General features: G+C 44.2%; 1 long non-coding RNA gene across 1 annotated transcript in view; it reads left to right on the plus strand.

Moving 5' to 3' along the window:
• LOC123365775 overlaps window positions 1–20,615 on the plus strand; it is a 51,610-nt gene extending 30,995 nt beyond the window's left edge. The window contains exon 3 of the long non-coding RNA XR_006577748.1: window positions 20,557–20,615. This is a non-coding gene — a long non-coding RNA (uncharacterized LOC123365775). The remainder of the gene's footprint in view (window positions 1–20,556) is intronic.
• The last annotated feature ends 5,759 nt before the right edge of the window (window positions 20,616–26,374 follow it).

Here is a 26,374-nt window from a genome sequence, read left to right on the forward strand (position 1 = left end):
ATCCCCAACCGTTATTTTGTGGTCCGGGAAGAAAGTACCTGCCTGGAGGCGTCTAAACAGACCAGAGTTCCTGAACACACGCGCGTCATGAACCTTGCGCGCCCACCCGACGTTGATGTTGATAAAACGTCCCCTATGGTCCACCACAGCTTGCAGCACCATTGAAAAGTAGCCCTTTCTGTTAATGTACTCGCTGGCCTGGTGGGCTGGTGCCAGGATAGGGATGTGAGTCCCATCTATAGCCCCACCGCAGTTTGGGAATCCCATCGCGGCGAAGCCATCTATGATGACCTGGACATTTCCGAGAGTCACTACCTTTGAGAGCAGTTGCTCAACGATTGCGTGGGCTACTTGAATGACAGCAATCCCCACGGTAGATTTGCCCACGCCAAAGTGGTTCGCTACTGACCGGTAGCTGTCTGGCGTTGCTAGTTTCCAGAGAGCAATGGCCACTCGCTTATGCACACTCAGGGCTGCTCGCATGCATGTGTCCTGGCGCTTCAGGGCAGGGGACAGCAAGTCACACAGTTCAAGGAAAGTGCCCTTACGCATCCTGAAGTTTCGCAGCCACCCTGTGTCATCCCAGACCTGCAGCACTATGCGGTCCCACCAGTCTGTGCTTGTTTCCCGGGCCCAGAATCGCCGTTCCACACCATGAACGTGACCCATTGCCACCATGATCTCCACTGCCCGGCGTACCCTGCTTTCTGAGAGGTCTGTGCCACTCTCCTCACCGCGCTGCCGGAGCCTCCTCGCCCGGTTTCTCAGCAGCTGACTGTTACAGAGGTGGACGATAAGGTGCGAGGAGTTGACAACGGCCATAAGTGCAGCGATGATCGCAGCGGGCTCCATGCTCGCAGTGATGTGGCGTCCGCGCTGTAACCGACCAGACAAGGGCGCGAACAGATTTCCCGCCGGCGCTTTCAGGGAGGGAGGGCGTGATTGATGGTTCAATGACGACAGTAACCGAAAACCACCCTCGACACATTTTTTCACCCAGCAGGCATTGCGAGCTCTACCCAGCATTCCAATGGGCAGCGGGGACTGCGGGAACTGTGGGATAGCTTCCCACAGTGCACCGCTTCCAAAGTCGACGCTGGCCCCGTGAATGTGGACTCAGAAGTTCGAATTTGTGTATTTAGTATGGATACACAAATTCGACTTCATAAGGTCGAATCCACAAATTCGACTTAAGTAGATTCGAAATAGTCCTGTAGTGTAGACAAGGCCTCGTTGTCAATGTAGGCTGCATCTATAGGAGGGGGTTATGCCAGCATAGCTATGTTGTCATGTAGATATAGCTTTAGTGTTGTCATAAGAACGGCCAAAGTGAGTCAGACCAAAGTCCATCTAGCCCAGTATCTTGTTTCCTTACAGTGGCCACTGCCAGATGCTTCAGTGGGAATGAACAGAACAGGCAATTATCAAGTGATCCATCCCCTCCCAGCTTCTGTCAGGCTAGACACCCAGAGCATGGAGTTGCATCCCTGATCCATTTAGGAAATGGCCATTTATGAAATTATCCTCCATGAATTTATCTTCTTTTTTGAACCCTGTTATAGTTTTGGCCTTCACAACATCACCTGGCAATGAGTTCCACAGGTTGACTACACACTTTTTGTGAAGTACTTTCTTTTGTTTGTTTTAAACCTGCTGCCTATTAATTTCATTGTGTGACCCCTGGCTCTTGTTACATAGGGCGGGGGGTGTAAATAACATTATTTTATTCACTTTCTCTATACCATTCATGATTTTATAGACCTCTATCATATTCCCCCAAGTAATCTTTTTTCCAAGCTGAAAAGTCTGTCTTTTTAATCTCTTCTCATATGGATGCTGTTCCATACACTACTTATTTTTGTTGCCCTTCTTTGTACCTCTTCCAGTTCAAACATATCTCTTTTTGAGATGGGGTTTCCAAAACTCCCGTCAGTATTCCAGGTGTGGGAGTACCATGGATTAATAGAGTGGCACTGTGATATTTTCTGTCTTATCTATCCCTTTTCTAATGATTCCCAACATTGTTACCTTTTTTGACTGCTGTTGCACACCGAGTGGATGTTTTCAGAGAACTATCCACAATGACTCCAAGATCTTGAGTGGTAACAACTAATTTAGAAAGAATCATTTTGTGTGTATAGTTGAATTGTTTTCTAATGTGTATTACTTTGCATTTATCAACATTGAATTTCATTTGCCATTTGGTTGCCCAGTCACCCAGTTCAGTGAGAGCCCTTTGTAACTTATCAGTCTGCTTAACTATCATGAGTAATTTTGTTGTGTTCATCTATGTCACCGGTTCTCAAACTTTAGCAACCCGAGGACCCACATTTTGATTTAAGTTTAAATTTTTTCATGAACCACCAAGCTGCCTGCTCAGCCCAAGGCCCCACTGCCGCCCCACCTCTTTCTGCCCCCTTCCCCGAGCATGCCCCATCCCCACTCCTCCCTCTCCCTCCCAGCACCTCCTGCACACTGGAGAACCGAAGTTGTCCAGGGGGTCCACCGGGCCTGCTGATCAACTCCTCCTCTTCCTCCCAGTGCCTCCTGCATGCCAAGGAGCCCCAGGAGTCCAGGGAGCCCAGTCTGAGAAACACTGATCTGTCTGATAATTCTCCTTTTTACTATCGTTTCAACCAATTTGCCTGGTACTGAAGTTAGGCTTACCAGCCTGTATTTGCCAGGATTGCCTCTGGAACCTCCTTTCAAAACGGGTGTCACACTAACTGTCCTCTTGTCATCTCGTTCAGATGATGATTTAAATGATAGGTTACATACCACGTTATTAACTGTGAGTTTTTTTCAGAACTCTTGGGTGAATACTGTCTGGTCACAGTGACTTATCATTGTTTAACTTAATTTGTTCCAAAACCACCTGTATTGACACCTCAATCTGGAACAGTTCCTAGGATTTGTCACCTAAAATGAATGGCTCAGGTTAGGGAATCTACCTCACCACCTCCTACAGTGAACACCAATACAAAGAATGTATTTAACTTCTATGGTACTGTTTGATTCATTTAATATTTTATTATATTTGACTCTAGGCTTTCTCACATCATGTCACTCCCCCACCAGCACAACCTATTCTGTCATTCTTATGTATTTTCTATCCTGGTATTACCATGTCCCATTGATTACAATTGTTCCACCAAGTTTCTTTGATGCCTATTCTATCAATTCCCTTATTTAATACCAGGCACTCAAGTTTACCCATCTTAGTAGTTAGCCTTCTAGCATGTTTATAGAACTACTTATGCAATTTATTTGGGAATAAGCTTTCGTGGGTTAAAAAAACCAAACACCTCACTTCTTCAGATGAAGTGGTTTTTTGTTTTGTTTTTTAACCCATGAAAGCTTATGCCCAAATAAATCTGTTAGTCTTTAAGGTGCCACCAGACTCTTGTTGTTTTTGTGGCTACAGACTAACACGGCTACCCCCTGATACTTATACAACTTGTTACTTTTTTAGTTGTCTACCACTATGTGATGTGAATTAATGAGACTCTTGTCATTTGACTGTTCTCTTCAGTTCCTACCTGTACTTTATTAACTTCTATCTTCTTTTCCTTACTAGGGTACAGAGAATCCCTGTTAATAGATTCCCACCTAAGGGATGTCTGTCTGAATCATATGCTCCTCTGCACCTGTCAGCTTTCCCCTTATTCCTTTGTTGCTGTCTTGGCAACCTGGGCTGACTTGTCATATCTTGTAACAAAAAATAAAACCAAGAAAAGAAACATTGGATTAATCATGGTTCTGGGTTAGAAAAGAGATGGCTAGAGTGAAAGTTCATGTACGTGATCAAAACGCTAGAAGTTACTGCTACCATATTTTACTTGCTTTGAAATCATGTGGGTCCAATGCTGCCCTCAGAGAGAGTAGTTCAACTCTTATTGAAGTTAATAAGGTAACACAAATGTAACCGAGGGTAAGAAATGGCCCTTTAAAGCAAAGTTGTGCTTATTAGCTTTTTTAACTCTCTTGTATTAACAGAACATAATCAAGTAAACAATTATATATAACTACCTGCAAACATGCATTAATGTACTTAAGGATACAAATATCTTTAAACACATCTCTTGTTAACTAGTTTTCTCACTGACCTTCCTAAGAACCTATTCATGTGCCATAGCCAGATCTTGTTTGCAGTGTTGTAGCCGTGTTGATCCAAGGATATTAGAGAGACAAGGTGTGTGAGGTAATATCTCGTATTGGACCATCTTCTGTTGATGAAAGAGTAGCGTTTACACAGAGCTCTTCTCTCTCACCAACAGAAGAGACAAGTTTACACAGCTCTCCTGAAAGCTTACCTCTTTCACCAAAAGTATCTGGTCCAGTACAAGATATTGCAGGGGTGGGCAAACTTCCACTCCGATTGGCTGGGAATGGGAAACTGCGGCCAATAGGAGCTTCAGGGGAGGTACCCACAGGCAAGAGCAGCAAGCTCAGCCCTCTGCCTCCCCACCTCTAGGGACCACAGAGAGGTGGTGCTAGCCACTCCTTGGAGTGGCACGGGGCCGGGACCAGGGCAGGCAGGCAGGCAGTGAGCCTGCCCTGGCCCTGGTGCACGCTGCTGCCACCCCAGAGCAGCTCTAGGTAAGCGGTGCCAGGCTGGAGCCCACACCCCCAACCCCTCCTGCACCAACTCCCTGCCCTGAGTCCTCTGCCTGCACCCCAACCCCCTTCTGTACCCCACGCCCCTCCTGAACCCCAACCCCTTGCCCTGAGCCCCCTCATACATCCTGCACCCCTCCTCTGCCTCAAGCCCTTGCCCTGAGCCCCTCCCTTCACACCACACTCCCTACCGCACCCCAACCCCCTGCCCCAGCCTTACGTTCATAGCCCTGCATATAATTTCCCTACCCAGAGGTGGCCCTCAGGCCAAAAAGTTTGCCCACCCCTTAGATATTACCTCCCCAACCATGTCTCTCTAATATCCATATCTTGTATCTTTAGCAATTCACTAGAATCTGCACCAGTGTTACCAAGTCACTTAAGGATTTTTGTTGTCAGGGTTGTGTAAATGTGCTCCAGAAAATCTAAGCTAAACATCATACCAGCTATTTTTAGCTGTGCTGTATAACAAACACACAGAAGAGCTGTTGCTTTGGTGAGATTCACGTACGGTCACCAGTTTTCACAACTTTATTTTTGTCCGCTCAAGGAATTGCACAATGAATCATTCCTTCCGTTACTTAGGAAAAGCAGAGTGGCCTAAATCCATGTAAAACTTTAAGGGCACTTTCAGCTCAAATTTGGACCATGTTTTAGATTTAGCACAAACTAGGCCTGGTTCTCACTTACACCATGGCCCCACTTCAGTGCTGTGCATGTGCTCTGGCAGCATAAAAAGCCCAAATGGTAGGTATAAATGTAACTTATTCCCACTTTATAGTTTTAGTGTAAATGAGAACCAGGCCCAATTGGTTTTAAACAGATACATTATTACTGGTGTAACAGTCGGAAGTGAAAACTGACTGCATTTCATTGCCCAAGCTGAAAAGGGTGGGGGAAAAGTGGGCTTTTACAGTTCTGTCCAGCTTAATAATTTTACAGTGAAGTGTTTTTAGTGATAAGCAAGAAAGTGTGTTCATGTCAGTTATTCAGTTTACCTAGTCTGGAAGAAACAGATCATCTCATTACTAAGAGAATAACATTATTGTCTGTCTGTCTCTGTCTTGCCAGAACCCAAGAAAGACCTTTCCATTCCTGGTACAAATCTAGTTCAAAATAAGTCCTTTCCTTTTAGGGTATTATTTCTATATGGAGCCTTCTTTGGATTTACAATCTTACTCCATGACCTGAACAGCCTCCTCCTGAACTCGGGGCTCTGTGCACTTCCTTGAAGACAGAAGGTCCTAATCTGAGCCACCCATTATTGCTGTTTAGTTATCTCTGATCTCCCTCACCATTGTCTACTCAATATCCTCTATCTTATCAAGAGGCCAGTAATATATATGTGTTCTTATGACTTAGGATCTGTATGGAAACAGATCTTACTGCATGATCCTCCCCACTCAGAATTATCTATCTAGATTCTATAGAATCTTTTATGTATAGTGCTATTCCCAAGCATTTTGACCAGGTGTTGCACTATTCCAGTGACTTGTCATTTTGTGTTCTAGGAATGCTTCCATAGCCAGGCATTCTAGTTGACCTATTCTTGCTTTTAAGCTTCCTATAGTAGTATATAGACACTTACAAGTTTGGCCACATTCTTCTTGTGAGATCCTTTGGCATGTCTGGAATTTGCCTGAGCTTTGTCTGTCCCTGCTCCAATTCAGCTGTAACTCCTGTCTTGTCCTTTACTGGATAGGAAGATGCTTTTGAATTACTCACCTTGCTAAATTTGTTGTCCAACTCAAATGTACCTTGGCACCTGTCAACTTTGTTAGGTTTCTGTGCCAGCTGTTCCACTTTGGATAAGGCAGAGCCCATCTCTCCTGTACAGGCTCCTGCTTCCTCTAAGTTGCATCCCCTTAATCTTCTCCTCCACGCTTTGTTCCTTGTTTTTCTGCCCTTGTGGGTGGAAGTAGAAGGATTTCATAGACTACCCTAGAGAATCTGCATTGAAGCTTTCTTCAGAGCAATCTAAACTTTTTTTTTTTTCTTGGACCTTTTTCCTAGACCTCATTACATCCCTGCTACCAGTATGTACCATGACCAGGAGCTCCTCCCCACGAGTTACTAGAAGTCTGTCCTATTTCATGAGACCCACTACTTTCATGCCTCCTTAAGCAAGTCTCAAAATGGTTCTTAGTCATCATATATCCAGCTATCAATATTTTGGATAATTGTGGATTCTATCGCCACAGGGTATCTACATCTCAAAACTGTAAACCCAACTCTTGCATTGACCTCTGCAGCATGAGGAATGATCAGCCCCCTCTACCAGAAGATGAGTCTCAACAAAAGGGAGTTTGGGCCTCTATTCTATGTTGGTCTCCCTCATCATGCAGTAGACTTGCTCATCTGGGGGATCAAGGCATCCAATTCTAAGTTGGGCCTGCCCACCAATGTCTCTGTATGCAGTTTCTGTAAATAATTCCATCTCTGGTCATTCAGGTCTGTATCTTGAGACCAGAGTTGCTATGCTTAGACTCTGAGAGCTACAGGCATCAGTTCATACGCTCCAAAAGGCAAATAGCTGAATATGCTACACTGTGTGCAGTAAACTGGATAGCCCTGACATTGATCATCTGCTTGTCTTGTACTTCCATATAGTTAAGAGGTTTTTGACTCTGTCTGGATCCTAGACTGAACTAGGTTTTGGGTAAAGTTTTCAAAAGCACCTGACTCACTTAAGCACTCTTGAAAATGGGGTGTGGGCTCCTAAGTCACTTAAGAGAATAAGTCCCATTAACTTTTGTGTGACTTAGGATGATCTTAAATATATTCTGGAAATGGGATATAGGTGCTTTATCTGCATCATTCAAGTTAAAACTAAGCTTTTCAATATTTTTTTATGTACTCTTGCTCACTAGCAACTTAATGCCTGCTCCAAATTCTCCTGTGTTCCGTATGTCAGTGTCTCTATTTGTCTAGGGCTTTCCTCCACTCATGCTTTTACTTTCTAGCTACCTCTCTACTTGTATCTTACTAGTACAAAGCACAAGGGTTTGGTGCCCCAGAATCGAACACTATAACCATTGACGAGGGAAGGACACTGTCTTGTCTCACTGCACTAATCTTAAAAGTGAACAGCATTCCTGGGCCAAGGGAAGTAAAGCTTTCTATCCATGTGAAAATGGTCTCCCCTGCATACTTCTGACTTCCCTCATTTCAAGGGTCATCCCTTATTTTAGTACCAGAGTTACCCATGTCCCAGGCAAATTTGGTGTCCCCTCGCTGTTACTGTTGAAAAATATTTACATTAGAATGAATCATCACATGGAGGCTACAAAAAGCTATTTGTACTACAGGAATGGATCCCACAGTACTTTAAGTTATGTGCATGCAGGTTTTTGAAAGTTTTGTGTTGGGAATCTGTCATAGCTTGTGTATCTCATGTGTGCCATGACAAGCTGAGAAGGGGTCTCTCTAGGTTGAGCCTGGATATTTATTTATCCAATGCATTGCTTAACTAAATGGCTGATTGGCTGACTAAACTTGCTGTTCATTATGAAAAATGTTTGAGACCAAATAACCAAACTTAAGCACATTTATTGTCTACAGACAAAACAGCAGATCAAAAAGAGACATTCCTGCCCTCCTCCTAGGAAGGAATTCTTATCTCACAGTATGTTAGCCTTACAGAGGTGTGCTTCAAAGGTATCTCCCCCGCCCTCTCCCCCCCCCCAAAAAAATCTACTGCTATGTATATTATGGTTGCTTACAAGTTAAAAAGCACTTTACGCATCACTGAGGATCCATCTCACCAGTTCCTTAACTTGTTCTATACCTGTCCTTATCTCTGTGTTGGATACTTCTACACCCAACTGGTTTGGAATGTAGTATTTTCCCAACCTGTGCCAGGACATACCATTCATATGTCTTCATATGGTTTTGACAGGCTTCCTATTTTCTGATTACAAAGCTGACTTCCCAAGTGTTATGAGATACCTGACATGAATGAACATAATTATGGGAAGAGCATACATTCAGTAACCATTTAAAGTATTGGGAAGTTAAGTGTATTGTATTTATACTATATGCATAGTACCTGTTAATGTGGTGTACACTATGCCTACCCTACCTGTATGGGCTACTGAATAACTTATGTCTCCCTTTGCACAAGTAGGTTTTGCTAACTGCATCTTATCAGTGGCTTTCATGTGATATGCAATGTAGAATCGTGCAGTTTTGTATTTTTGCCACATGTATTTTCATTTAGCTACTTCTCAAATCACAAATGGGAAATTGCATCAAGGAAGACAAATGTCACACACAATCTTCTCCAGTTTGCCCTTGCAAGAAAATGGACTTCCTGCTTTTAACCTTTATGTAGGGTGTGTCTTCCCCAAATGAGGTGGGTTAAGAACAATATATCAAATCCAGACATTTGTTGTTTTGGCTATTGAATCACAACATATTTTGCATTATACACAATTAGAGAGGTTTGTCCCTACTCAATGCAATGACTTTCTTCCTTTCAGCTCCTTTCATTTATTAATTACTGAATTTCTAGCCATGGCATCTTGACCTCTGGAGACAAACTATTCGAAAAATGTAATGAGCATGATTCTCAGCTGCACCAAGTATCACGAAAAAGCTAGTAACAGATCCCTGAATTCTGGTGCTGGTTTTACATCAGCTCTGACACACCATATCATAAATTCTACTGTTGGTTATGGCCCTAAGGTGCCTTAAGACCAGCCAAGAATAGATGGAAAGCAATAATTCTCTGGCCATTCTCTGAAACACCCTATGCCATGAACTGAAAGGGATTGTGTAGGAGCTGTCTAGTCTAGTTGTACTGTATATAGGCAACCCTCAGCAGGGGAGATGAGACAGCTGCTCTCCATCCGCTTTGTTCAACCAGAGTATCGCAACGGGCTGGATATCAGGTGAGGATCTGGCACTAAACTAGCTATTGTAAGCAGGAAACTTCTTTTTCTGCTTATTATGCCCAATTTGTAGTTTACTCTAAATTCCAAAGTGTATGTAAATTAATGTGCACATGCCCTGAAAGGCCTGGTGAATTGGAATAAACACAAACTTAAAATCAGTGATGATGCACTCTTCCCCATCTTTTTTGGAGGTGGGGGAGGTTCTTTCTGAAGTGCTCCTCTGAGCTAATGATTAATAGCAGATTATAAAATGCAAGTCAGACAGAAGGGCATGTAAGAGTGTGTATTATGGATTCAGAACAGTAGTGGTAAGCTCAAACAGATACTGTGTGTGCGCCACCTAGTGGCAGGATTGAACGCCACACGTTTTAGCCAGGAAGAAACGTAAACGTCAGGACTGAACTTGAATAAATGCTACACACAATTCTGTAGCCTTCAGAGCAGGAAACAAAAGGACTTGACTCAAAAGAGAAATAGGCAATACCAGGAATTTGATTATTCTAGACTTCACTAAATAAATGACATTGAATATTCAGTCAGAATTAAACAAGTGAACAGTCTCTTTTTTATTCATACAATATTGGTGTTTCCTAACTATATCAAATTATGGAAAGGACTGCATCCAGATGTTATAGGACTTGAGAAATCAGGGTGTAGACATGAGTCTCTGGCAGGCTTAGAGGTCCCTTTTCTGTAGCTCAAATATGTATTTCTATGCCCATCACATTCTGAAGAGCAGTCCCCCCTCACAGTGTGGGAGACATCTGGAAGAGAATCTCTATCCCTGGTGCTGACTTTGCTTCCTTGTGTATTAACCAACTCTCTTCCCTCAGCAATCTTTCGCTCCTGTCTGATGGATAGGTTTCAGGGATATACAAGCTGGTCAGCATGCAAAGTGATTGTATAAGTAGGGGGACTTTAGGAATTGTGTGGATAGATGAAGCAGACTAGCGAGCATGACCAAGCACTACACACAGTACAGCTTTGGCAATGGGCCCTGTGATGGGGCATCTGCCTTGTATTGGCCCTGAGAGGGTTAAAACCAGCCTAGGGTGGCTGAGAGGCAGGCAGCCAAAGGAGTGGCTGCAAGGGAAACATTCAGTTAGGGCGGTGGCTGCAAACTATTAGCGCCCAGCAGGCCCATATAAAAAGAACCTGCAAACCAGAGTGAGGGAGTCTGCTGCAGGGAGCCCTAGGGAGACGACTGGCATCCTAGAGGGCTCCTGGTGGGCTGCCAGGACGTACAGGCTTGAGGCCCTGGGAAGAGGGCAAAGAAGCTGGAGCTGAGAAAAAGGAGCCATAATGGGTCTGCAGGTGGAGGCGAGGACAGGAAAGCCACCACCATCTGGGGGCGAACCAGCTGGGACTGAGCTAATTCCTGAAATATGAAGCAGGAGGCACCTGTGTGGTGAGTAGCCCCATGGGAGGCCCTCAGATTGAATTGTGTGGAAGAGCAAGTGAACCCGCATGTGTCAGGTGATGTACTTTGGTTCATTGAAATACAGTTGATAAAATGTTCATTTATGACTCTAGTGTTAATGAAATAAAATTCATACACATTCATAGAAATGGTTCACGTGAATTGGTTAGGCTGCACCTTTACCCTTTACAATGGTGAAAGGAAGAGAAGCAGTGCGGAGAGGAAAGGGCAAATGTGCAGAGGTGGCCTGGCATTGCAGCACTGTTCCCACATCAGTGGTGACCTTCACTGGGTGCAATCGTCGGGCGTTCTGTATCACAGATTATTGGTGGAATTCTTCAAAATGAACTGAAGTAGGTAAGCAGTCAGAAATGGCTGTTCAGTAAAACAGGACAAACCAACCAAATTGCCAAGTCATCCTTCATTTTATAAACCCACCCTGTCTCTAAATATGGTGAAATTTTCTGTTCAAGCAAGGAGTGAATGCTTGATCAGAAAACGTCTTTAACCAAGGCCAGTGTTCAGAACTAAGTTACTGCTTGGCTCACTCACAGACCTTTCAAATATGTATATCTTGTATACTCAGACTAATAAGTAAACGCCTGAGGCAGATGCCTATGTGGGGATTCACTACTGTCACCCACATCAGACTCCCTCATTAGTTTGTTGATCCTCTCTGTTGTCGGAATCTAAGCCCACACAGTTGTCAGTGACGGAAATACAAGCATCCCCTAGGAGCTTTACAGAGTCTAATACGTTTTTAATCTAAAGAACATGTGCATGTTAGAAGCAACTATTAACATTTTTGAGTTCCAATACATTGATTCTTAAACCAAGTCTATTATATTACATTAACCCATTTGGCAGAACCACTTGAACAGAGGATTGTGTGTTGCATGACAATGTTTCCATTTGCAATACATTTGTCTCTTATTTATGAAGCACTTTAGGCTATGAAGTGCCCCACATACAAAGAACTGTTTAATAGTATGAATATCCAGATCTCTGTGCATTAAAGCTTCTTTGTAATGCACTCTAAAATCTACAGATGGAAATATTCCATGCAAGTGCTGTTACTCTTTCTAAATGTACACTTTTTTTAAGAACACCAGTCAAGCTACATATGCCTCTAAAGCAGGGGTTCTCACAACAAATTTTTTGGTGGCCTCAGAGTGTAGCCACCAACTCTTGCTGGTGACTGCTCTGACATTTTCCCTAAAATACCTAATTTACTTTAGGAAAAACAAACAAAGATACACATGTACATCTCCAAATCATTGTAATCTATTTATGTAGGATTTTTTTTTGCAGACTCAATAATAAAAATAATGTACCATTATCTCTATTCTTTATTGGACCTAAACAGAATAGAAAAACAAATAAGGTATTTTGCATGTTCTTGTCTTTTTTTCTTTTTTTGGTTGCACCTTTTTTTTAAACTTGCTAGCTACTTGGTGTGCTTTGAAAAGTGATATTAACAAACATACAAATATCACTTTTCACAGCAGACTTACTCACCCCCAGCAAGCTCAGGGACAAATTAAGCCCTGGATGGGGAGGTGGGTACAGAGGCAGCAGGGGCCAGGAGTGATCAGAGGGTGAGCTTGGGGGCCAGAGCCTGCCACTTCATGGCCAGAGAATGGAGCCCAAAGCCCCCTGGCTGGAGCCTGCCACCCCAGGGCTGAAGCCTGACTCCGCTGTCCTTGAGAAGGTGGGGAACTCTCACCTGCTGCCTGCTCTTCCAGCTTTTGTGGTCCCAAAGGAGGGCAGGGCCCAACCACTGCAGGCGGCCCTGAGGGAGGGTCTGCTGCTTCCCCCTTCCAATCACTGTCTAGGAGGCTGGGTGGCGGCAAGAAAAGCCCCTGGGGGCTGCATATGAGAAACACTGCTCTAAAAGCATGTAAGCCTGGGTCTGAATGAGCTCTCCCCTGCCATCTATTGATGAACTGGGGGGGAAAGACCTCAGAAGCAAACTATTTGAAATAGACGCCGATACTTTGCCTAGGTGATCAGCAGACAGACCTTGCCAAAAGTGATCAATTTTGGTGATTTTGGGTTAAATTGTACTTTATTCTTGAAGTGAGGGGTAATGAAATGCTGTATGAGTAAAGGGCAGCAGAACAGTACTCAATATGCCCTAAGGTGATTCCCTCTATTATATTTAGGCCCCTTCAAATTCACAGTCCATTTTGGTCAATTTCATGATCATAGGACTTTAAACATCGTAAATTTTCATGATTTCAGATATTGAAATCTGAAATTTCATGGTGGTGTAACTGTAGGGGTCCTGACCTAAAAGAAGGTTGTGGGGAAGTTGCAAGGTTATTGTAGGAGCGGTAGCTGCTGGCTGAGAGCAGCAGCGCAGCAGTAAGGATGGCATGGTATGGTATTGACACCCTTACTTCTGCGCTGCTGACTTCAGAGTTAGGCTGCCGGAGAGTGGTGGTTGCTGGCCGAGGGCCCAGCTCCGAAGGCAGCAGCACAAAAATAAGGGTGGCAATACCATGTTATGGTGCTGCTGGTGGCGGCACTGCCTTCAGATGTGGGCGCCTGTTATATCCTTGGGGGCAGCCGGTTTAGGAAGAAATCACTTGAGGCCAGAGAGCTGACAGCTAACAAACCACCATTTTTATTTACAGAACAGAGAGCTCACTCAGCCCGTTGAAACCGGCTGAGCGAACCCATAATAATCTAACTCAGTTGCCATAGCAACAAAAACCATGACAACAAAATACACAACATATTCCTCCCCCCCTAATAAGAACATCCCCTAAATAAAACACACACTAGACTAGAGAAGGAGGGTAGACTGCCTCCATTCCCGGCTAAACCCTGGGGATTATTTTGCCCCATAACCGTGGGTTCGCCCTAGCTAAAGATCCAGCCGATGAGGAGGCCTTCTGTCTCTAGGTGGATTACGGCGAACTTCTGGTGTTATTGCACCCGAAAGCACTAGGGGCTCAGGGTCCGCAGCACGAACAGGTGAGGAGGTGGTATCAGCTCGTGCTGGGCAAAGGGGTATCTCAGCCGCCGGCAGTAATGGAGGAGAACAGTCAGGAACAGGTGACTCGTGATTCGGTCCCTCACCAGAAGAGGTGAAGTCAGACCCCTCAACTGCAGATGGGTCCTGAGGACTGGCATGACCTGGCAACAGCTGATCTACATGCCGCCGCCAGGTAAGATTCTCTGCAGTCCGGACTGTGTAGGAAACAGGTCCTGTTTGAGTGATGACTGTGGCCGGAACCCATTTAGCTCTGGAAGTATAATTCCGAGCCAAAACTGGCTGTCCCGGGCTAAAGGTTCGGTCTTTTGCTCTGGGTGCCCGTCTGATGACTTGATATTGCTGCTGATGTTGCACAATTTGTTGGGGTTCAGAAGGTTTCAGCAGATCAAAGCAAGTGCGCAGCTGTCGTCCCATCATTAGAAAGGCCGGAGATGAGTGGGTCGTAGCATGAGGTGTGTTTCTGTAGGAAAGTAAAAAGGTATCCAGACGCTTTTGAATGGAGTGTTGTCCCCTTGCTGATTTCAAAGCGTTTTTCATTGTCTGCACAAATCTTTCAGCTAATCCGTTGGTGGACGGATGATATGGTGCTGATGTGATGTGGTGTATCCCATTTGCCTTCATAAAATTTTGAAACTCCTGAGAAACGAACTGTGGTCCGTTGTCGCTCACAAGTTGTTCTGGCAGACCAAAACGACTAAAGAGTCCTCGTAGTTTTTGGATAGTACTCTCTGCAGAAGTGGACTGCATTATAGAGACTTCTGGCCATTTAGAATGGGCATCTATTGCCACCAAGAACATGCTTCCTTCAAGGGGGCCAGCAAAGTCCACGTGAATACGTTGCCACGGGTTTTCAGGCCAGTCCCATGGGTGTAGGGGTGCCCACTGGGGTGCATTCCTCACACCCTGACATGACATACAAGCTTTTGCCTTCTCTTCAATAGCGCTGTCTAGTCCAGGCCACCAAAAATAGCTTCGTGCAATTTCCTTCATGCGCACTATTCCACAGTGACCGGAATGTAGCTGTTCTAACATCTGTGATCTCAGTGGTGGTGGAATAATGACACGTCTCCCCCACAACAAACAACCAGATTGGACCGATAACTCCGTCCGCTTGGACATGTAGGGAACAAGGTCGGATGAGACCGGAGAGGTTTGTCGAGATTTTCCATGCATCACCAGGTTCATAACGTGGGACAATACTGGGTCAACGCGAGTTGCCTTCTTTATCTGAGTAGCAGTGATGGGTGTATTCTCTACCTGTTCAAAGTAGATTATTTCCTTTTGGGCACTATGTTGGTGTTTGACCGGCAAAGGCAACCTTGAGAGGCCATCTGCATTGCCGTGCAGAGTGGATTTCCGATATTTGATTTCATATGTGTGTGCTGAAAGTAACAATGCCCAACGTTGCATACGACTAGCAGCTAATGGGGGAATGCCTGTGTAGGGTCCAAAAATTGATGTCAGAGGTCGATGGTCTGTGAGAAGAGTAAATTTTCGCCCAAACAGGTACTGATGAAACTTCCGAATTCCAAAAACAATTCCTAATGCCTCACGTTCGATTTGGGCGTAGTTAGTTTCTGCTTTGCTTAGAGTGCGTGAAGCAAAAGCAATAGGTCTCTCTTCTTCTGAAGGCATAATATGTGACACGACCGCTCCCACTCCATAAGGGGAGGCATCGCAGGCCAATTGCAGTGGTAAGGATGGATCAAAGTGCGTTAGAACTTCAGAATTTAGCAATGCATCCTTAGCTTTGTTAAACGCAACATCACAGGCTTCAGTCCACTTCCAGGCCTTGTTCTGCCCAAGGAGCTCATGAAGTGGTTTTAGCAGTGTGGCTAACTGTGAGATGAACTTTCCATAATAGTTCAGGAGTCCTAGAAACGAGCGCAGCTGGCTTACATTTCGAGGTGGGGGAGCCTCCACAATAGCTTTAACTTTTGCAGGGGCCTTATGAAGACCTGCAGAATCAATGATGTGTCCCAAATATTCAACAGAGGGCTTGAAGAATTCACACTTGTCTTTGCGAACTCGTAGGCCATACTCTTCCAGTCTTTGTAGGGTAGCCTCTAAATTCTTTAAGTGATCCTCTTCATTTCTTCCAGTGACCAGGATATCATCCAGATAGCACTGAACTCCTGACAAGCCACACAAGATCTGGTCCATAGCCCTCTGGAACAGGGCGGGAGCAGATGTTATTCCGAAGGGTAGGCGACAGTATCGATAAAGCCCCTTATGAGTCACAATAGTCAACAGCTCTTGGGACTTTTCATCGACGTGCATCTGTAAATATGCTTGACTCAGATCAATCTTACTGAACTTTTGTCCCCCAGCCAGGCCTGCGAAGAGGTCATCGATGCGGGGAAGCGGGTATTGCTCTGCACACAACACTGGGTTGACAGTGACTTTAAAATCACCGCAAATCCGGAGAGAGCCATCTTTCTTCACGATTGGAACGATAGGAGTGGCCCATGAGCTATGGGTAACTGGTATTAGGACTCCATTGGTGACCAGGCGCTCCAGGTCTGCTTCAACTTTTGGCCTGATGGCATATGGCACAGTTCGGGCTTTCAGATATTTTGGTGGACTGTCAGGTTTAATGTTCAATGTCACAGTGATTCCCTTCATACTTCCCAAATCATCTCCAAAAACAGCAGCATGTTTCCTTAGTATAGGGGTTAGACTGGTTTCTTCTTTAGTCATCCGGTGCACTTCTGCCCAGTTCAGTTGAATCTTCCCAAGCCAAGACCTACCCATTAAGGCTGGGTAGTTACCTCTCACCACAAACAGTGGCAATTTAGCCACCTGTCCATTGACCTCCACCTTAACATCAATAGTGCCCAGCATAGGCACAGCTTCTCCCGTATACGTCTTCAGAACAGTTTTTGTTGCCTTAAGCGGAAGATGCTGTAGCTTTTCTTTGTACACAGTCTCGGAGATCAGTGAGACGGCTGCACCGGTGTCCAGTTCCATGCGTATACGTTTGCCATCCAATAACGGGGTTACCCAGTATTCATGTGAGCCCATTGCCAGAGACAAAACATGCAGTGGCACTTCCTCTTGCGATGAGGGGTCACCTTGATCATCCTGGGTCTGCTCTAGGGTATGCAGGGTTCCTCTTTTTGTCGGCCAGACCACAGGCCTCTTTTTCTTTTGTTTACAGGCACACTCAATGTGTCCCTTTTTGCCACAGTGTCGACACACCAGGTCCTTACACCAGCATTCTGATTCCTGGTGACCCGGCTTACCACAGCGGTAACATTCTTGACTCTGCACAGTTTTGTGGGTCGGTTCTTGTGACACTTTTTGCACCCTAGGGGGTGCACCGATGTATTGTGCCTCCCTTGTAGCCAGTTCCATGGAGACAGCAATATCAACAGCCTTCTGTAAGGTAAGCTGAGCCTCTGTCAGTAGGCGCTTCCGTATAGCTTCACTGTACAGGCCACACACTAACCTGTCACGCAGGGCATCATTTAACATTTCTTTAAATTCACAGTGTTCTGCTAGCTTTTTTAGAATGGCTACAAATTGTACAACTGTTTCATCTTCCTTTTGGTCTCTTTTGTGGAACCTATATCTTTCAGCAATTACCAGTGGTTTTGGGGAAAAATGGGACCCCAGGATTTCCACAATGTCACTGTAAGATTTAGTTGCTGGCTTAACAGGGTGTAGTAAGCTGTGTAGCAGGGAGTAGGTTTTAGCCCCTACAACACTTAAGAATATTGGCACCTTCTTCGCTTCTGTAATGTCATTTGCAATAAAAAAAAGCTCAAAACGCTCAGTATACACATGCCACTGCTCTATATTCTCCTCAAAAGGTTCCAGAGGCCTGGTCAGAGTAGCCATGATTTTAGTTTCACTTTCACAGTCAGTGCAAACAAGCAGCTTTTTTTTGTTTGTTTGTTCTTTACCTTAACTTCTACTTCCTTCTGTTACTGGAGCAGCACCGGAGTCTCACCCTCGTCGCCACTTGTTATATCCTTGGGGGCAGCCGGTTTAGGAAGAAATCACTTGAGGCCAGAGAGCTGACAGCTAACAAACCACCATTTTTATTTACAGAACAGAGAGCTCACTCAGCCCGTTGAAACCGGCTGAGCTAACCCATAATAATCTAACTCAGTTGCCATAGCAACAAAAACCATGACAACAAAATACACAACAGCGCCCAGCCGGCAGCTACCAATCTCTGGCCACCCAGCTCTGAAGACAGCGCAGAAGTAAAAGTGGTAATACTGTGACTCCCCCCTACAATAACCTTGTGACTCCCCTTTTTGGGTCAGGACCCGCAGTTTTGGAAATGCTGATCTGCCCTGTGAAATCACAAAAGACCAGATTTCACGGTCTGTGATGTGTTTTTCACAGCTGCGAATTTGGCAGGGCCCTAATTATATTTAACCTCAGTTGCTAGGTGTCAGGTAATGATTCCAAATCCAAGTGAAACTCTCCGGTGGTGGGGGCAAGTGATCCCACCTGACTGCTTGGACTCTGTTCAGATGTCATTTTACTCTCCCCCTTCAGTATTTAAAGATCAAGCTGATCAAACTCAATTTAGAGTCGTCGTTTTCTGCCCATGTGATCCCAGCGAAACCATGATCCAGTGATCACTAGAGGTGAAATCACTAAGCAGGTCTTAGACCAGGTGTGGTGACAGTGTTGTGGTGAGAGGTGATGCAGTGTGTGTGTGCTGGCAATGCAGCAGCAGAGAGACTTCCCCACTACCCATGAAATCGCTGGGCTAAGCGGTGGAAGGTCCGAACGCATTGCAGCTAGGGACTGAGGCTGCAATGAGTGGTCAGCAGCAGCAGAGAAAAGATGAGTAACAGCAAAGGTGGTGGCAACAGTGGTGAACAGTGGTAGAAGCAGAGGCATTTCTTGACCTTCCCGGGGTGGAAGGTGAACCCACATGGACACACCCTTGAATTCTGGAACTTAACCTGATGATAAATCATGACTAGGGTGCAGTAGAGAGAAAAGGGGAGTGGTGTGATAGAGGGACACTGGCTGGTTGGATTTTCACACAGCAAGGTGAGCAGCTTAGGCAAAGGATGCTACCCAAGATTCTGCGGGACGGGTATTTTAACTTGCTTCGTTTTTACCTACTTGTGAATCATTAATTTTAGGAAAATGCCTTAATGATGAGTTCCCTCTCCCTTTTTAATAAGCTTTTTCCTTTTGTCATACATGGACTCAGTGCTTGTAAGTGGGGAAGTACTAGCTTAGAGGCACCCAGAGGTGGTAGTTAGTTTTCCCAAATTGCTTGGTGGGGGCTCAAGCCGGTTTTGTTTTGTAATGTTAACAGGAACTCCTAGATACAGAACTCGGCTCTTGTTGCTGCTGATGCCACCTGGCTGAAGGGTCACAAACATTTTAGGGACTTAAAGTCTGATCAGAGTGTGTGTTAGGTGGAGCTGAAGAGAAAGCAGAGATTATTGTAAAACTAGACATCTATATCTTTGCTTGGGAATATTGTTATGAGTGTTCAATATGCTAATTTGACTTGTACAAAGTTAGGCTTACCAACAAGTGCTTTATTCAATTAACAAGATGTCTTATGAGCTTCGCTTAGGCTAGACAAAGACAGTATGGAGGAAAACTTTAAATATCTTTAAATATCTGACCGATATTTGTATTTTTAACCATGTTAAAACTCAGATAGTATAGGAGAGAGAAGATGGCTGGGGGAGAAACTAGTGTCTTTAGCCTTTTACATCCTTTCACTGTTTATATAGACCCAATCACTGCTATTTTCTATTGTCTGTCTACAGGCCCAGCCCCAATTTTAAATGTTTTTAAAACCTTATTTACTTTACCTACAACAATAGTTTAGTTATATTATAGACTTATAAAAAGCGACCTTCTAAAAACGTTAAACTGTATTACTGGCACGTGAAACCTTAAATGAGAGTGAATAAATGAAGACTCGGCACACCACTTCTGAAAGGTTGCCAACCCCTGCTCTACTCTAACACTACTCCCATACCTCTTCCATCCTCAGTCACTTTGTCAACGCTTTATGGAGCATGCTCCCCCTGTTGTCAACTGCAAGTCAGTGCACCCCTCTGGTATATGAGAGATCCAGAGGATGCAGCTAAGCCACTTGCTCAGCATAACAGTGGTTCTCACTCCATGTGCCTTTGACTGTGTGTGTGTTGTTTTAAACACTCCTTTGGAGGCTTATTGGGAGAAAGTCAGGATAGCAACATGTGACAGGCCTAGTGAGACTATGCTTAACTAGCCTGCTGTCAGTTTCCTTGGTCCCTCTGTAAATGAAGTCTTTCACATGTCTGTTTTGCAAGGGTCATTAAGCAACACTTTTTTTGGTTAAACTAAGAGGAATATTGGGGCAGGCAGGGTCCATAGTTATTCTGTTTTGGAATGCTTCCATACAGTCAACTGTTGGCACTAATAACCTCTCTTGTACAATTTCTATGCTGAAAGCATCTGAATTCAGCTGGTGAGCAAAGTTAGTGCCCCTGCTGCACTAAACAGAACTTCTGGTGTATTTATATTTGCAGATCACCTTCGAAGCTGCAGGTTATTTTAAGCTGGCCTAGAAATGAAAATGCCTCTTTCAACAGTGACAATGGTTGAGAAATGCTATGATATTTTTGTTTCCTATGCAGGAAAGAGGAATTTCATTTTGATGTCCACTACTCCAGAGGTCAACTATTTAGGACAACCTCCAAAATATAGGTAGATCCATACAGCCTGTGCCTCTACTTTTTTTTAATTATTAGAAGTGTTTTTAATTTTCAAATGGTTGCTACTTACAGCAGGGATTTTAAAGTGTATGATTAATTAAAGTATAGCTGCCACTAAAACATTGTTTCCAAAGTTCAAGTCAACCTTACTTGATGTGTGGTAGTTTTTAATACAAAGGGAGACTGTGATCCTAAATTGTCAGTGACTGACAAATCCATAAAAAGCTCTGTGCCTGTGCATGTCTGCTTTCAGTCACAAGGACCACAAGTTTACAGGGATGTATGTTATCAGGCACTTTCAGTAAAAATATTCTTAAGGACAAAGTGGCCTGAAATCTCTCATTTCCCAGGGAATGTCTTTGTTCAGTTTACAATCCTCCATTCTTCTGCATATTTTACCTTAAATGTAGGAAGGAAATATGAGAAAGATGCACCTTAATCTTAACTGTGTCCTCTGCAGATCAGTCTGAATGGCCTTAGGTCTAGCAATGCTATTCTGATGGAGTCAGCCCATAAACTGAAGGGATTCACTAGTCCATGCCACTCACCACCTGGCTTTTAGCTGAAGCAGCCCATTGGAGAATGTCCCTTGTGTAAAGGAGCTAAGGGTGGTAGAGGAACTAGTTCTGTGCCAACTGCCCCTGCTCCCATCCAGCACAGGGGGAGAGACAGAAGGATGATGGGACAGGGAGGAGTGAGGTAGATTTTTGGCTATGCCAGTCCATTATTGGCATAACTGTATGCCTGTGGCATAAATTGGCCTGCAGTTGCTTTAATTTCTGCTCAGACTAGCTGGTGCTGAATGAGGAAACCCTAACTGGCCTTATGCATGTGGCTTTCTGTGACTGAGTGGAACATGGGTGGGGTTGAGAATCCAACCCCAAATGTTCTTGAGTAACATCAGTCAGGATGATCAGAGACCTACCTTAAAATGACAGTAAATGGCATTCCCCTGCTAGAAGGTAAAGGGGCTGCAAGAGTCATGGGTACAGGGGGGGAGAGCTGGTACAGGAACAGGTGCTAAAACGATAACAGGAATGTCCTGAGCACTGGACTGAAACAAGAACTTGTGCATTCGAACATCAGATTTGATACAGATTCATTCATTTTCTCGCTCTCTCGTGTTTTGGGCAAGTTACTCAAGCTTGCTTCCTTATGTTCTATTCTATCCTCCCTGTTGGGCATTTATTTAAGCACTATGGCCTGGATTCTAAGTTGCACTAAGGTCCATTTACACCTACTTTATGGCTTGGTTACCCTGCCAGAGTGATACAAAGGGGGCTTCCTGTAAATGACAGTCAGGCCCTACAGATTTAGGGCTGCCTATTACAGATTTGTCATTAGGTCCATGAATATTATCAAGAGGGATTCAGCTTTCCTCTAATACTGATATCCCTCAGCTACTCTGATGCGTGTGTGGCCCAATTACTGTGTGTGTTACCACTGGCACCCTTCTCTAGAGAGCTACAGTAAGACGACTGATCTTCAAAGTCAAAGCTTATTAAATTAAAATGTCTCACGCCTGCAATCCTGGGCTTGAAAACATTCATTGCTGTCCATTGCTGCCTCCTACTGTAACAGCAACACGTTTTATTTTTTCCTTCTGCCACTGCTACCATGGTTACAGCCTGGCATGAAGTGGGGTCACCTTTCCTTTAAAGAAAAATCAATGAAAGGTTTCATTTTCACTAGTTTCATTATTCCCCTACCAGTTGTGCACTCCATCAGTTTTTACTTCCTGAAGGTTAAATTCTCAGAAATTAAAGTAAATGTGACATCAACACATGGTGGTAGGGGGAGGAAAACAGCTGTCAAGTAGTGAAATACACACAGGCACAGATTTATTAAACAGCATTGCACTTCAATGAAGCCTTCAAGCAACATTTTTCTCCCTCTCAGCCCCCTGTAAACTTGAAACTAACACTGTTTTCAGTATGTCTACAGCGATTAGCTTTTCTGCTAATTAAACCGGGAGTTTTATGCTTAGAAAAACCTCTTGAAAGAGAGAGATCAGGGACAGGTTTCATGTCCTTGACAGCCATATGGCTCCCATAATGCTTAATCACTGAAGAGGACACAAACCACAATATTCTCTCCGCTTCTATTCTTGAAACTTACTCTCTGCTCCTTCACCCACCCCAAACACACATCGCTCAAAGCAAGACTTTAAAAATCATTTTTATAGAACCTGGTTTTAATGAGAGAGGGAAGGGAGAGCAGAGGGGAAGCAAGGGGGAAGTCTTGCTTTAAAATATATGTGCAAACATTGCCCAGCTGAGGATGGCATTAAGTACTTTCCTGGAGCTTGAGGGTTACACCAGCTTTCCATCAGCAACAGGGGAATCCTCTGACACTCCCCTTCTGGCAGCTTTGTGCAGTCTCAGCAGTGCCAAATGGTTGTAGTAGGGGTCCTGGACTGAGCACATTCAGTTTAGAGGGACCTACTCTCACACTTACAGTTAAGCATCTAAGTACGTATTTGGGGGCTCAAGGCTGTAGCTACGATCCAGCTTTAAAATGGCAGTGCTTTATACTGGTGCTAAAACCATTCCCCTATTGCGAGGAAGGGATTAGAAATTCTGGCAAAAGTGTATAATTGAAAATCATGGGCAGAATTGGGGGATGGAGAGGGAGTGTTGCCCTCCTAAACTGCACGCCTCAGGCAGACATGGAATTTGCCCCCCTTCCCCCTGGTATGGCCCCATTGGCCTGACTAGAGCTGCCCCCCACCCCCCGCACTATAAAAGTCAAACTACACCTATGTTTGAAATGTGTATAACCTAAAACACACTGAAACCTGAATCTTCTATTAACAGACCAGAGCCAACAGCAATGGTGCATAGTTGTGAGCTCATGTGTTTTAACCATGTCCTGGAGATACCTCCAGATACCTGGTAAAAGGAAAATTCAGTCTCTGTACTCATTTGACCCACCGTGAGCAACCTCTATAAAGACTTTATTATGATCTGGACACGTGTCAGTTCTGAAGGGGTTCATTTTAGCTGAGCCACCACATACCTGCTTTGTGGTATAGACTTATGGACAAAAGCGCTTGGGCTGGATTTAAACAAATCACAGTTCTAAACTAAAGACTTAATTTACCATTACCTGTCCCAAGTCCAGTAATGCCCTGACTCCGAAATATACTGCAGCAGTTAGATGGCAGAATATATATGTTAATGTCTAAACTGCTGGTTATTTTTAACTGAGACTTATACATTTCCTTGTGAATTTCCTACAACCCCATATCGAGTCAATATAAATCTTTTATATAGAACAAGTCAACAGTCCCTCTTACTTGAAGAGCTGAGTGCATTAACCTCCCAACAGCTTTTTTTTTCTTAACCACTGGGTTCAGCAGTGCTATTACTTTGGACTAGGTAAGGGGATACAAGACTGCCCTAATTGTCACATGTGTAAGGCCACTCTGTTCCACTCTAAAAATATATTCTTTTGAATGACAAGTTGAACAAGTAATACATGGTATGAGCACAAGAGGCCCTCTGGGCTTTCCCCGTGCTTCATTATAGCTTTTTGCAGGTAGTAAAAGCTAGTCAAGATTACAAAAGTTTATTAAAGTTTCCAAACTGAAGACATGTCATCTTTATTAAACCCTCTTCTGCTGACATCATCAATGCTTCATCTCTAGCTGCAACTAACTACTTGTTGAGAATAAAATCTTGTCAGCCATTTTTTGAAGCATAGAGAATAAAACCCACCATCCAAAGTGCACACTCTTCCTAGTAGAAAAGACACAGTACTTACACGCCAGGGGCATAGCTACGGTTGGGCCTGGGTGAGCCTTGCCCCCCACCCACTTAACATCCAGGCCACTCAAATCTGTGCAGGGTTGTAGCACTGCCACAGCGGCCCAGAGTGTCACTCGGGCACCTGAAATTGAGGACGGAGCTCTGCACCCGCCTTTCAGAAAGCTACACTCCAGCAGCTCTACCTTGCCATGTTCTGAGCTGCCCCATGTGCATGCCCAGCTTGGCAGGTGAATTCCTGTGTTGGGGGCACCAGAGCTAGGAAGTGGGCATGGTGTAGGGGGAGAAGCTGGTCTAGCACCATCTGTCATTGCTAGTCCACCCAAAAGTCGGGGCCATACCTAGCTATGCCACTGTTACATGGAGGCAAAGGGTGGGAAGAAAGGTGGTTCCTTCTTGCTTGGAGATGAGCTGGAAAGATGACAAGACAGCAACTTAAAAGTTAAATATTCCACATCTTTTCTTGTGTGTTACAAATGGCAGATCATGTGAAGACAAGGGACTAGCCCCAAGGCCCTTGGACAGCACAGATGCCCATTGATGTCAATGAGCTTTGGATCAGGCCATATGGGCCTATTACCAAGTTTAAAGCTAACAAAGTACATGAATTCTTGTGAGATTGGGGCCTTAGTTTTTTAAAAGAGGGAAAAAATCCTTGCCCATTTGATTACACTGCTTAAAAATATGATCACGTAATTAAAGACCACACTGAATTGCATATGTACAAAGGAAGGCATTAAGAGTGACTGCTGATACAACTCAGCCTTTTCTCATGGATAGAATTCAACCCTGTTCCAGCAACTGGAAGCCTGTCAGCACCTCCTGCTCCCTATGACATCATAGCCTGGGACAAGCTTAGTGTTTTAGCACAGAGTGAGACTATCTTTTATTAAAACTCAGGCCCAGGTTTGTCTCATGCCAGGATCTACTCAGCATAGGACCTGAAGTCCTCTGAGGGTATTGCTATGCTTATAAGAAGCACATGGGATCTTTTTCAGGGGAAAAGGCAATATACTGCGTTTATTGAAGATACAATCAGCATATGCATTCAATCACACACACACACACACACACATCCGGCCAGTCAATGTTATAGTTACCAGTCCAGAGTCCAGATCAATCTAGTGCCAGCTAGGTTGATCACGGGTAGGTAGGAACCGGATTCTGTTGGTCACGACACGATGTTCTGGGAAGTCTTGGCAGGACGAACCCAAAGTTTCATGGCAAAGCACCCTATTTATATAGTGATTTTTCCTTCATTGGAATCAATGAGTTTTGCACCATCATGCTGTAATCAATTGTTGTTTGATGAGTGCTTGTTTTCTTAAATTGTTTTTCTCATCCTTTATTTTGTTCTTTCATCAAGTCTCTCGGGGAGTTATCCCATGCTGGTTTTGATCAGAGCTATCTTGTCCCCATTGATAGCTGCCTGTCTCATCTTTAGTCGTCAATCTGCCCTTACGTCTATCTTCAGTTCCTCCCTAGAACTTCTGGTTCGGTGATGGCCTTCACACTTATCTCTTTACACATGCATTCCTCATTCACACACAACATAGAATTGATTTACACAGAGCATTTGAACAGGAACATCAAATTGCAATGCAGGAGAAAACAATCATTGCATTCTTCTACTTATTTTAAAATACTAAACCTAAAACAAAGTGGTGACCCTAAAAGGTCTGTTACCTCCTTGAAAGCAGCTCAGATACAGATTCTGGCTGATGCATTTTTACCAATGGCCCATTAGGCCATTCCTTTCTGCTTTCAAAAATGGTGACTGGCAGGAAATGGTCAAATCACACACCAATACCTTTAATACATGCTACATTATTATTCTTTAGCCTTCATTTTAAATTATACAAAATACAAACATAAAATCCTACTATTACAGTATGTCTACACAGGGATGATAAAACCATGGCTGGCCTGAGCTGCCTCAGACTCATGGGGATAGGGCTCTGGGGCTGAAAAAC

Source organism: Mauremys mutica, chromosome 3, assembly GCF_020497125.1.
Source record: "Mauremys mutica isolate MM-2020 ecotype Southern chromosome 3, ASM2049712v1, whole genome shotgun sequence".
NCBI lineage: Eukaryota > Metazoa > Chordata > Testudines > Geoemydidae > Mauremys > Mauremys mutica.